This window comes from Ambystoma mexicanum, chromosome 7p, assembly GCF_040938575.1.
Source record: "Ambystoma mexicanum isolate Mex_15411 chromosome 7p, UKY_AmexF1_1, whole genome shotgun sequence".
Taxonomy (NCBI): Eukaryota; Metazoa; Chordata; class Amphibia; order Caudata; family Ambystomatidae; genus Ambystoma; species Ambystoma mexicanum.
In genome coordinates, this window is record NC_090939.1 from 75,958,478 (window position 1) to 75,971,191 (window position 12,714).

At 43.4% G+C, this 12,714-nt stretch overlaps 1 protein-coding gene across 3 annotated transcripts in view; it reads left to right on the forward strand.

Moving 5' to 3' along the window:
• The window catches only part of LOC138525706 (uncharacterized), a 134,037-nt gene that overhangs the window by 22,787 nt on the left and 98,536 nt on the right, over positions 1-12,714 (forward strand). Inside the window, exon 2 of one of the 3 annotated variants that reach the window (XR_011283415.1) lies at positions 1,260-4,710. The exons of the other annotated variants lie outside the window; for them this stretch is intronic. The gene's annotated coding sequence lies outside the window, so the exon portion shown is untranslated. Of the gene's footprint in view, positions 1-1,259; positions 4,711-12,714 lie in introns of those variants that run through there. 3 annotated transcript variants of the gene reach the window in all.

Below are 12,714 nucleotides of genomic sequence, written 5' to 3' on the forward strand. Positions count from 1 at the left end.
TGCCACCAGTGTCCGTTTTTCTTTTTTATTTATCTTATTTATTCTACTATCCCTTGTACTGCACTTTTCCCCTCTCCCTTCCCCACTCACTTTTTCCCTCTCCCCCTCCCCATGCACTTGCGCGATCTGAATGATGCCTGGCCTACTAGGATTGTTTCTGTTCTTCTCTGTTCCCCCTCACTTGCCTCGTCGCGCCTTGAAACAGCTGTGTATAGGCGCGTTATAAATTCCATATCATATCATATAATATCATAAGGGAAACGCATTTGCAGACAGAATTGCGAAACAAACTGCCACTGATTTACACACAAAAATGTATGTTGAAAAAATGAAAGAAGTACCCTGCATGATAGAAAATGGGATTGCCACAGTTAAGGAAATGCAAGCAGAAGCTACTATAGATGAAATAAAAACCTGGTCTGAGGGTACAGCAGAATTAGATTCTGAAGGTTGTTGGGTGGACAAACAGAACAAAAGATGGATGTTGCCAAATGCCTATGTAATGGCAATGGTCACAATGGCCCACAGTCCAACACACATATGTGCTAGGAAAATGATTCAACATTTAGATTCTGTATGGCAGAATTCACACATTAGAAAAACTGCTGACAGATTTGTTCAAAATTGCACGACTTGTTTACAACATAACATTGGAAAAGGAACAGCGAAGCCAGTAGGATGTTTTGCCGCCCCCCCATGCCCTTTGAAGTCATCCATTTTGATTTCATAGCAATGGAAAGTTGCCAAAACTATAAATATGTCCTTGTGGTGGTCTGCGCATTCAACAAATGGGCAGAGGCCTATCCCCTGAAAGATTGTACAGCTATGTCCACAGCTAAAGTTATGCTAAAAGAGTACGTTTCCCGTTTTGGCTTACCCTGTGTCATATGGTCAAATAACGGTCCGCACTTTATCGCAGCCGTGATATTACAAATTTGTACAGGCCTCCAAATTGACAAACGATTCCATTCGGCAGACACCCGATGAGTGCCGGTTTGGTGGAAAGTCAGAACGGTATCTTGAAAAAAATATTAAGTAAGCTCTGTGAGGGGAGTAATTTGAAATGGCCTGATGCATTACCACTAGCTTTGTTATGTATGAGATCATCTGTACAAGCAAGGACTGGTCTCTCCCCTTACGAAATCGTGATGGGGAGACCAGCAAATGTTTGGAATGCTCCGCAGCCGAAACAGCTGAGAGACATTGAATATCCTTTGCTTATTAATTATTGTAAACAGTTCACTTTTTTAATTCATCAGCAGGTGTAGGAGGCTCTTCCTGTCCAATATACCGGTCCAGGACATTGTGTGCAGCCTGGTGACTGGACGTTGATTAAAGATTTTGAGAGAAAATCTTCACTCGTGCCGTGATGGAAGGGGCCCTACCAGGTATTACTGGCTACGCAGACTGCAGTCCGAGTGGAAGGCCGCAAGCACTGGATCCACGCAACACACACAAAAGGAATTCAGTTTCCTTTGAAAGAGCTGCCTGATCCTGACATCGAAACAAATACAGCTGCACTTGATCACAAAGATACCATCGCTATTTCTCTGCCAGAAGTGCTTCCTAAGCCCGAGAAAGGGCCTGGTGAGATTGCAACGAAGATCGAAACGCCAAAGGTGCCTCAACCTTGTCGGACTGCTGCTACATCATCACTCATTGCATCACAAGCTGGCACTGATCCAGCATCTGGAAATGAGAGTGCATTGTTCATTGATCATACTGTACCTGGAGCCATAAGTTACAATCTACGTTCACAAAATCGGAAGTGATCTGCGTTTTGTTTTGCCTTTGTTCCCAACATGGATGAAGTGGGAACGGAGGCCTAGGGGAAAGGAGCGTATGAGCTGTATCAAGCTGCATCAAATTCAAAGCTCTGACACGCGGTTTCCCAGTGCTACCATTGAAAAGTGAAGGACCTTTGCAACCTTGCCCGAACGAGCGGGGGCATATGGTACCTACACAATTGATGCTTGCTCCTGCATTTTTGGAGCTCAAATTCACATCAGCTTGATGTCATTTATTAAGCAGGTTAGCCTGTACTAGCCTGAACGCTTTGCTGCTATTCGAACGCTTTGCTGTTAACGTGTGTTGCTGTGGAGAACTTTCTGCGACGAACATTGAAAACTTTTCCTGAGATAAACATTACAGACCGAGCCTACACTCGCTCCTGCTCCCTCCTGCACCAATGCTGTTGATATTATAGAAATAGAGACTGAGCCTGCTCCTAGAAAAACTTGGTTCAGAAAGAACAATATGCTAATAATCATGATACCGCTTTGCATTTTGATTACACTGATCCCAATATTCTGGTATCTGGAAACTGTGCATCCTTTGAACTTTCTTTTGCCTGCTACCAATGCTCCTACTACGAGCAGCCCAGAACATGTGCTGTCTTATACTCTCCCCTCACAAGAAGTGAAACATAGAAAACGTTATGACAATAATACATTGCTATTGATTATGAATATGACTCATGCTATCCTGAATAGGTCCAATTGTTGGGTCTGTTCCCATTTACCCCAGCATGGTGAAAAAGGAATGGTTGGTATGTACATCCTTTGCCACTTAATACCGCCTGTTATGCATCATTGAGAGTGCTATTTTATGGAAAGTGGAACGATAGTATTACTGGTCAGTTTGATGGAACAAACATAAACAAGTTTGAAAGAGTGGTATTTGAACCATTAGGTTGTTCCGTATTTACAAGCAGAAGCAAAATAAGCACGGTAACATCGAGTCCAGTAGATAGGCTCTCTAGGCCTTACAAATCTCTAATCACTTTTAAAATGGCTCCAGTAGGGAACAAAGATGCTAATCCACCCTCCTATACTATTAATCACAGTCCACGTTCTGTCCCATTTTGCTTACAAAAGAAGGGTTCCTATCCAGTGGGAACGTTTACTAGATGCATGAATATTGCTGTACTTTAGCAAGAAGAGAAACCATTACATATAGGGGGTTCTGTTTATTTTGTATGCGGAAATCAGGCCTATCCATGGTTACCTAGAACCTGGGAAGGGACCTGTTATTTAGGTATACTTTTACCTGGTGTATTTCTTTCCAAAACCTCCGACGAAATAGCAAAACTATCTAGATCTAGGCCACAACGAGTTGATACCACAGGACAGATTGTAGGGGCTATAGAGAAGTTATTCATACCATTTTGGGGACAAGCAATACATTCATGGAATATAAGGAAACTGTCCAGGGTGTTAGAAAAGACGATAAATGGAAATACAGATATACTCTATAATATAATAAATAATAATAATAATAATAATAATATGAGACTGGAACAGAAAGCAATCAGATTAATTGCACTTCAGAATAGAATGGTGCTTGATATAATTTTGGCTGATCGTGGAGGGGTATGCAAATTGGTGGGGTCAGTGTGTTGTGTATTCGTAAGTGACTCCTCCACCACGATATTTGGAGCAATCAAGAAATTGCATGTCCTAAGTTCTGAAATTCATGTTCCTACAGGTGGTTGGAATCTGAATATAAGTTCATGGTTTTGGGAACTGCTGCGATCATGGGGATGGAAACTAATTGCAATTTTAGTCATGATATTTGGAATCCTCATGTTCTGCTGTTGTTGCATACAATGCCTGCCAATCCTCTGCTCCCAAATTACGAATGAGTGTGTACACGTAATCAAAATGAAACCTCCTCGCATATTAAGTGAAGGTGCACAACACGAAAATGAAATAATCAAACAATTTATGGCAATTAATATTTCTGATGATGTTTACATTAGTATGGGTAGTTCGGAATCAGACACATGGTCCGATGAAGATGCGATGTATGGATGATGCTCTTGGCTTACGGCAAAGTATGTATAGCGTGTATAGGATGTTGGCCAGAAACCAATCGCATCACGTGTCAAACATCGCAATTGCAGTATCATCAATGTAACCAGAGGGCGTCCATTTTGTGAAATGTAGGCCATTTGCTTTTTTCTTTTCTGTCAAAACACTTTGAAAAATGTATTCTATGCTTTGAACTCACACACGGTGCAAGGCCACGGCCTGACTGCTGAAACACTAAAACAGACAGGAATGTCAAACTATGAAGAGATACATTGTTCTTCTCTACCACTAAGTCCTTGAAGGCGAGCAGAAGCTGCATCGAATCAGTACTCCAGGTGCCAGTCTGTCTTGCAAACGCTGTAGTAAAAGGAGTTAAAACATGAATTATATTCTTCTAGCGGTACTCCTTCACGGAGAGTGGTATTTTCTGCTTTAGAACTGTCTGACCCTTAGCTCATGATTCGAAACACACAGATAGCGTGCTGAGGAATGTTTCTCTCCTACGAACATGATATCTTTGTCAAACTAAGAGCTCTATGTTCCCCATAACAGAAAGCTGTCTTGGCTACCATTGCTAGAATAACTATATTTAGACTGAATAGAGATTTGTCATAACGTGTCATAATTGTCATGATTGTGAATCACCGAATATAGATTTGTCATAACGTGTCATAATTGTCATGATTGTCAATCACCGAACCCTGGCCTGAATGATATGTTTATGGGCGGATCGTATTGCCTTCGTACTGATTGTATGTGATCTATATATATATTGCTGCTTGAGTGTTGCTCGCTCTCTTGCATCTCACAAGGTCTGGGAACACACGTTGCGAGACGTTGAGACCCAGTCGGCTGACTGAGATACTTTGAAATAAATCAGACTTGTTTGGAAATCGAACCTTGTGTCTGTCGTGTCACTAGTGTATGTGGTTATTGTGCCTTAGTCTCCATATGCGGTCTTTATGGCCTAGCACTGGCACTGCAGCTGAATTCATTGTAAACATTATTGATTTTGAAAAGGGTAAGGGTCTGGACCCAGCAGCTTTAATGGAGTTGCTGCCACTACAGCTACTAATGTTGAGGATGAGGAGGAAGAGGGTGAATCTTCTGGACTTTTGTCTGTTAAAACCTCAGAGGCTGAGGCCATTTTTATCTTAAAAAAGGAGAAGCCTAGGCTCTCTCTGGGCTGCCCTCAATCGAGCCAATTCCACCTGCGCCGCCTCCAATTTCTCCTCCAGCTCCTTCTGTACCTTAATGTCTTGTGGTGGGATAGCACTCACTGATGGTATGTAGGGAGGTGGGGGCCGTCGCCCGGGTGGGTACGTAAGTCGGGTTTGTGTACCCTGTGGCTGGGCGAGTGGTAAGTGGGTAAAGCACTTTGTGCGGGGAACAAGTCCCATTCCCCTATGCTGCCACTGACACTGCGTCTAGGGTGGTCTCTTCAGCACTCAGAGTCCCACCCCCATCCGGGTCCTCCACATCCTCTATCATGTTCCACAGTTCCAATATCTCTTTTCTCTTTTGGTGTTGTTTACCTTTATACTTAGCAGCTACAAACGTGCTCATGTGGTCTAATATCCTTCTATTGTGGGTGCCCCTCTCTGGCCAGGAGCGGGGCACCCCCCCTTGTGTCTCTACCACCCATTGTTAGTGGCATTTCTCAATCATGTCCCCATACAATGGTAATGTACCATACATATATTCCAATGGTGCCCCACTCCCATTTTTGCAAGCTACGTGCCCCAAACTTCACAATGTCCACTGCGCACACTTTAATTACAAGAGTCATTACCAGTCTGCTGTCCCTGCCTCCCTGTCACCCCCTGTGAACACCATCCCTCCCCCTTCCCACATGCACACACACACACAGACACACACTAATTCACTATACGCTCTCAAAACAGGTTATCAATACTGACCATCCACTGGCCTCCGCCTTATACACAACAATCATAATGCATTTCAAACAACAGGCTAAAATAACAAGCTAAAACAACCACTACTTCCACCAACCCCGCTAATTATACGGTGCTCTTACTTTTTTCCTTTATCTCCTTGTTACACAACAAACGGCGCCATCAGCTTCACTCACTTAGAAGGTTTCCCTACACTCCTATTTTTCCTCTGTAAAATCCTCTTAAATATCCCAAAAATAATGATAAAAACTAAATATTGCCACGTGGACTCACCACATTATACCTTTGCCCATTCATGCCACACTCCACCACGCACACTATGCCTCGTTTTTATCTCTTGCGAGGGGTGTACTCATGTCTTCGTTGTTCACCCGAGCTTCTCCATCACGGGTCCCAATAATGTCCTGCACTCTCCCAGGAGCCGCGCCCCTCTCCAAAGAGCAGACAGGAATTCTGTAAAAATGGCTCCTGCACACCTTGGCGGGTTTGCGTGCTTGGGTCTGGTCGTTGCAGGTGGGCACGGCCCCTTCAGAGAACGGAGGGTCGCTGGGCTCGTTGGGATCCCATCAGGGTGACCAAATGTTGTAGAGCCCCCCAGATGCTCACACCAAAAAAAATACAACCCACTAGGTAAAATGGCCCAATAGACCTCTTGCAAGGATAACAAGTTTAATTTCCATACAAAAGGAAAACGCGCCCACAAAGAATTCTGCTGCCGCAGAACGTTCTGTCAAAATCTGCATGAGCAGCACATTAAGAAGGGACATAACATCATCAGTTACATCATCACATACAGTAGAAATCCGTGCTGCTGGTTGGTGAGACCCTACACATAGGCTACCTGCTCCATAGGGGATGCCAGTCCAAGACCGATCCGTCATCTTCTTCCACATGGGCGATGTTGCAGTAGTCATTGATCAGCAGGCAGCCAAGTGACAATTATATTACTAACTATGAAAAACACATCTATCACTATGTAACAGTACACCTGGTACAAACAGACAGGGCCTCGGGGGTGAAGGTCGAGGTCATATTAACTCACACACGCACCTCACTCGCTCCCAGACAGGCTGGCATTTCTCCAAGGTCTCCCACCCTCATTTTGAGCTACAATTCCTTGCCTCCCTTCACCTCGCAGCACAAATCATGTGACCTAGGAATGAAGGCAGGAAGGCCCTGCTTTCTGATCTTTTGATCGATCGGGGGTCAAACAGGTTCATGGTCGACCCCCATGCTAGAGCATGATCAGCATCAGCAGGCAGAAGCAATTAGGAACATGGATAGGGCTTTTCAATGAGGTGTACAGAAAATATATCCGCAGCAAGATTTGCATACATCAGATGAGCTAATAAACAAAATATTGAATGAGCAAAGAAATGCACATCAAAGTACTACTGACCCAGTTGCACCTCCTCCTTATGTACCTCTCATTCCCGTTATTCCATCTGCACCAGTAGTAAGGTCCTCTCCCCCTGTGCTTGTGACATCATTTCCTCCACCGCCACCAGAGCATGAGTTATCCGCTTTAGTAGGCAGTTCTACAGAGATGGGGCCTGCGCAAGGAAGCAGTAGACTGACTCATAGTACGATTAGCAAAGACAGGAAAGAAGAACTGAGAAATTGGGCAGAAACATATGCTGAAGGTGACGATGAAGCAGCTGTGCAAAGTTCCATATCTGAGCATAGAGGCCTTGGTGAACAGCAGGTATTGTTAATGCATTGGGAATTACCTTGTGAAAATATGGAGTGATTTGACTGACACATTGGCACTGCAAGAGTTGCATGATTTGGTTGTTCTTTCGAATTTGCGAGATAATGCGACGAAAGTACGAGAACATGTAGGCCGAATATTTGTGTTTAAGCACGAGCTTAATCGATTGCATAGAGAATTAATGAAGAAAGATAAACCGCATATATCATATTTCCAGCAACGATTTTTCCGCTGTTGAAACCTGTTAGTGAAGAGATGAGAATTTGGACGCGAGATGGGCTTAGATGGATTACAGATGCTGCCATTTCCCCAATGGAAGTGCATGATACATTTAGTCATTATACACCAGAAATGCAGAGAAAGGTATTACAGGTTATGGGAGAGTATTTACAAGATGAATGTATGAAGAATAAGATATGTTGTCCCGCTGATTTAATGACAATTTACAAAAGAGCATTTTCGCCTGAAACTGGAACGACTGCTTTTTCTCTTGATTTAGCTCTGTTGCTTAATAGACAAACAAATGTAGAATCACCTGGTTTGCAATTACCCATGAGGCAAGTGCCTCCCACGTTTATCCCGAAAGTAGAAGTTGCTGCCACTGGAACAGTTGCAGCGCGAACGATAGAAGCTCATTATATCGCACAGTTTGTACATGTCCCTTTTTCTAGGCAACAGGTAAATACTATCAAGCAAACGATCCTGATATTAGGAAAAACCCGTCAGGATTCTATAAAGAAATTGAATCTGTTTTGAATTAATCTGTTTTTACATTGAGTGACATTGATTTATTGTTTCCCGTGATTCTTCCTGTAGACATATGGAAACAGGTTAGAAATATAAATGACGTGCCGATATTAGGTGAAACATGGGAGAATTTGACTAGAATTGATAGTGAGAGAAAGGCTGGAGAAAAACCGCTGCAAGTTATGTTGACTTTACCATCGCGAATAGTAGAGAAATTGAAAACTTTGGTACCTGAAAAGAGAATAGTTTGACTGCTTGTTTACAGGGAAAAGAAGAAGGAGCGACTGATTATTTTAATCGATTTGAAGAAGTATTTGCAGATTTTAGTGGTCAAGATTTGAGTACTGAACCCGGGAAGAGATTGTTTGTTGATAAGTTTGTGCGAGGGTTGTTACCGAAAATTCAAAGTTTAATAATGACATCTGCAAGTGCATGGCAAGCAAAAACACAAAGTGAAGTATTACACATGGTCCAGTACTATGAAAATAGAGTAAATTCAGAGAAGGACAAAGAACTGAGGGACAAAGGGATTTTGAAAACAAGAGTATTATTGCAGCAAGTAGCAAACAATAATAGAGGTGGTGGTAATGCACCATCCAGAGTCCAATTGTCATTAGCGTCCAACATACAAGGTGGTCCAATAGGGATTAATCAATGTGCCTATTGTAGACAAGAAGGCCATTGGCGAGCACAGTGTCTGCATATACAGAATCGAAACAGGACTTTCCCGAGAAGACAGAATAGAGGTCGCCCAGGAACACAAGGACAGAATAGAAAGCAAATAACGCCACAATTTCAGGATAACCAAGGTAATCAGAATCAGAACCAGAACCAAAATCAACAGAGATGTAACACAAATGGTGGGAATATTTTTGACAATCAGTCCAAAGCATATTACTCTGGTGACTTTACATCTGACGATGTACTGTTCTACTAGGACAGCCTGAGACAGAGGTTGGAACCAGTATCTATTCCCGTAGACCAGAAAGGGTCCTACGGAGAAATGAAGGTTGGGAATAGGGACTAGGGAACACATTTTTCTAGTGGACACAGGTGCACAAAAATGTTCAATTGACCGTCAGCGGGTCCAAGATATACCACTGTCAGGGCATAAAAATGTCTCAGTAGGGTTCTCAGGTACACCATTAATTAGTCCATTGTCACAACCAGTACGTATAACGCTAGGTCCAGTCACTGAATCTTGCCCATTTCTTTTGATGAAAAATTGGTGTGAAAATGTGTTGGGATTAAATTTGTTGAAGAAATTTAATGCTGTTATTTATTGTTCTCCTGATGGCGTGTGCTGAAGTGCGTGGCTGCAAGTGTGTGGCTGTCTTGCTGTGGGGGAACGCTGGTTTGCCTTCCTTTGGAATTTTCTTTGCTGCGAACGGCCATAGCCGGGCTGTGTTTGTGCTGACTGGACCATGTGATCTTGGATCCGCCCCCTGCCGCGACCAAACGCCTTCAAAAACATTATGCACGCGCATGAGCACACGCCTGTGCTGAAGTGCGTGGCTGCAAGTGTGTGGTTGTCTTGCTGTGGAGGAACGCTGGTTTGACTTCCTGTGGATTATTCTTTGCTGCGAACGGCCGTAGCAGCGCTGTGTTTGTGCTGACTGGACCATATGGTAAGAAGAATCTCTGGCACAGACTCCATGCCGGCACCTGCATTGACGAACGCTGAGAACGCTGAGGACTTTTCAAGGCAGTACTTTTAATACTCCTCCTCTTGTGTTTCGTTTTACTCAGATCTTGGATCCGCCCCCTGCCGCGACCAAATGCCTTCAAAAACATTGTGCACACACGTGAGAGCGCGCGTGTGCTGAAGTGAGTGGCTGCAAGTGTGTGGCTGTCTTGCTGTCTAGTGGGACAGCGTGGCCGGGGCCACAAGTCTGGTAACTGTAAACTACTTACTACGAGCAAAATCCAAGTTTTGAAACTTTCACTTGGAAATACATATTTTTCTTCTTATTCTTTTGGGTTTTTTTATTGGAATTGTAACACATGTTTACTTTAAAAACTGGTATGCCACAAACTTTAAAGGACAGATCTGCAACAGAGGATCTGTTGCAACTAAGAAAGAATACCTTTGCACAGAAGCGTAAGGAAAAGAAAATGGCGACCGGTCAATGGTTGATTTCCCTTACAACTGACATTCGATCTTTCTGCTCACTAGAGTCAACTAGAACAAAGGACATGGTGAACCCTGTGGTCAAGCAAACTCCGGTTAAAAACATGTCTGACTCGGAACCAGTGTCCAACCAACCGGTAAATATTACATGGAAATCTAGTATAAGTGTAAAGAACGTTGAATTACCATCGAGGATTGAAGTAACAGATAGAACACATGAAAATGTATGTGAGACAGGGATATATGTTCAACCCAAATACCTCGTGAGTTATGTGCTACCCAAATTAACCTAGTCAAAACTCAACAAGAGGGTTATTTATCACCTGTTAAGCCGCAAATATGTTCGGTTCAAGCTCAGCATGATCTGAGAAAAGAATATACAAGGTTAATTATAATTGGGGATATCAATGATGAGATCATGGACTTCATGAATAGTTCTATTGAACAGAACGAAATATCTCATGAGGTAAAATATATCTGTTCCAATACGGGGGACTTAATACAATTTGGCCAAGAGTTTACTGCAATAGATGAAAATAGTAAGGATCAGGTTGTAATGAATATAAACACAATGGGCCTCATTAGGACCCTGGCGGAGAGGGTTTTACGCCAGCGTAGTGCATGGCGTACCTCTCCGCCATACTACGAGTTCCCGTAGCGCCATGGCGGCCTTTTCCGCCTGGTTTTACCAGGCGGAGAAAACCATGGCGCTACGGGACCTCGTTGTTAATTACGCCACCGTATTTTACGGTGGCGTAATTAACTCCTTCCCCACTCCCATTATACCCTATGGGGCAAAAATGGGAATGGGGAAGGGCAGAATGGGGATTGGGGATTTACCGCCCCGCCAAGGTCGGAATGGGGCGGTAAATCCGCCAACCCCCATGGCGCTATCGGCGGCTTTCCGCCATGCTTCGCGGTGCATTTAGCACCGCGAAATCCGCCTGGGTCGTAATGAGGCCCAATGTCTCAGTTTACAAGAGAACATGATCTCTCAAAGTCTCCCACCATGTTTGATAAATCAGACAGGAGTGGCTCCTGTAGATCATTATCTTTCATTGCTCCCACCCCGAGGCAAACGCATTTTGAGGCTCCCATCGAGGAGCAACTGTTTTTCATTAGAAATCAACAAACAACCACAGGGCCTAGATTCTCGTTCCCGTAAACTCTGGCCTTGAATAACACCCTGGGGGCTATGAAAACTGCAATTTTTTCAATGGCTAAATTGTATGAAGCTTTGGATGAAAAAATAAACAACCATACAACCATGCTTCAACAAATTATGACAAAATTGCATGATCAAACGTCTTTAATGAATAAGCAGTATGCAAACAAGCTAATAAATAATGTCCCTGAGTCAGCTAATTTGGTAAATAATCTAAGTACAGACATGGTTTGAAGCCACTTAGAAATCAAAGCTGCAGTGAAGGGCGATGACAGGGTGACAGAGTTGTTGATTGCAGATAAAAAGTTCTTGCCTCTACCGGAAGCCCACAATGATTCGCCAAATAAAGGCTCTAGTCCCTTGAGCTATGGCAACAAACCTGAAACCATAGGACATGTGGTACCACTGGCATGCTCTATACCATCTGGAGTTAGTACCCAGGAGATATCGATGACTCCAGTGATTTTTGTAGCTCACGATAATAAAAATTGACTAACTGCTAAACACACCTCCGATGTTCCCATGTTAGGAAAAGAAGTGTTGCGCCCCAAGCTCCAGGGATCAAAAATATCTACACTTGCAGCAATTGCAGCAAGAAAAAAAAGATTGATGACGGCCATAGCTGTTTCAAATCGGCTTAAAGACCACCAAAGAGTTACCAACCTCTAGATGATCTGATAGCTGATTTGATGGCTAGTCAATCTGATTCTGCTTTGACTCATGCAGAGAAAAATCTGATAACATTACCTAAGCTAGATGTAGACGAGGGACCTACATCTAAAAATGTGTGCAAGGTTCAATTAGAGAGCTTGAGCACCCAAGAGACCCCAAAAGAAACTTTGGCGAGGAACACCATGCTGCATAATTCACAGCCGGTGATATTACAACCTCATTATAACACCATCAATGATTTACGAGAAGAAATACGAGCCTCATTTGCGGCTTACAACAGTGAGAGGTAAAGTTCAAATCAGCCCACAATACAAGAGAACTGTGGTAAACAATCACTGCCTCTTAACTTCCCGGAAGTTACTCGACTCTTAACAGGGCCGGGTGCAACCCAAGATTGGGGTAATTTAGGGGGTAGGAATCGAGAACTGCAATCTGAAGTGCCCCACTTGGGTAAGAATGACATGTATCAATCAAGGACGGGCTCAGAGAAATTTATGGATAAGTGATGGGCCCCATATAAACATCATCACTGCTTAATTATATCATGCAGGCCCCATCCT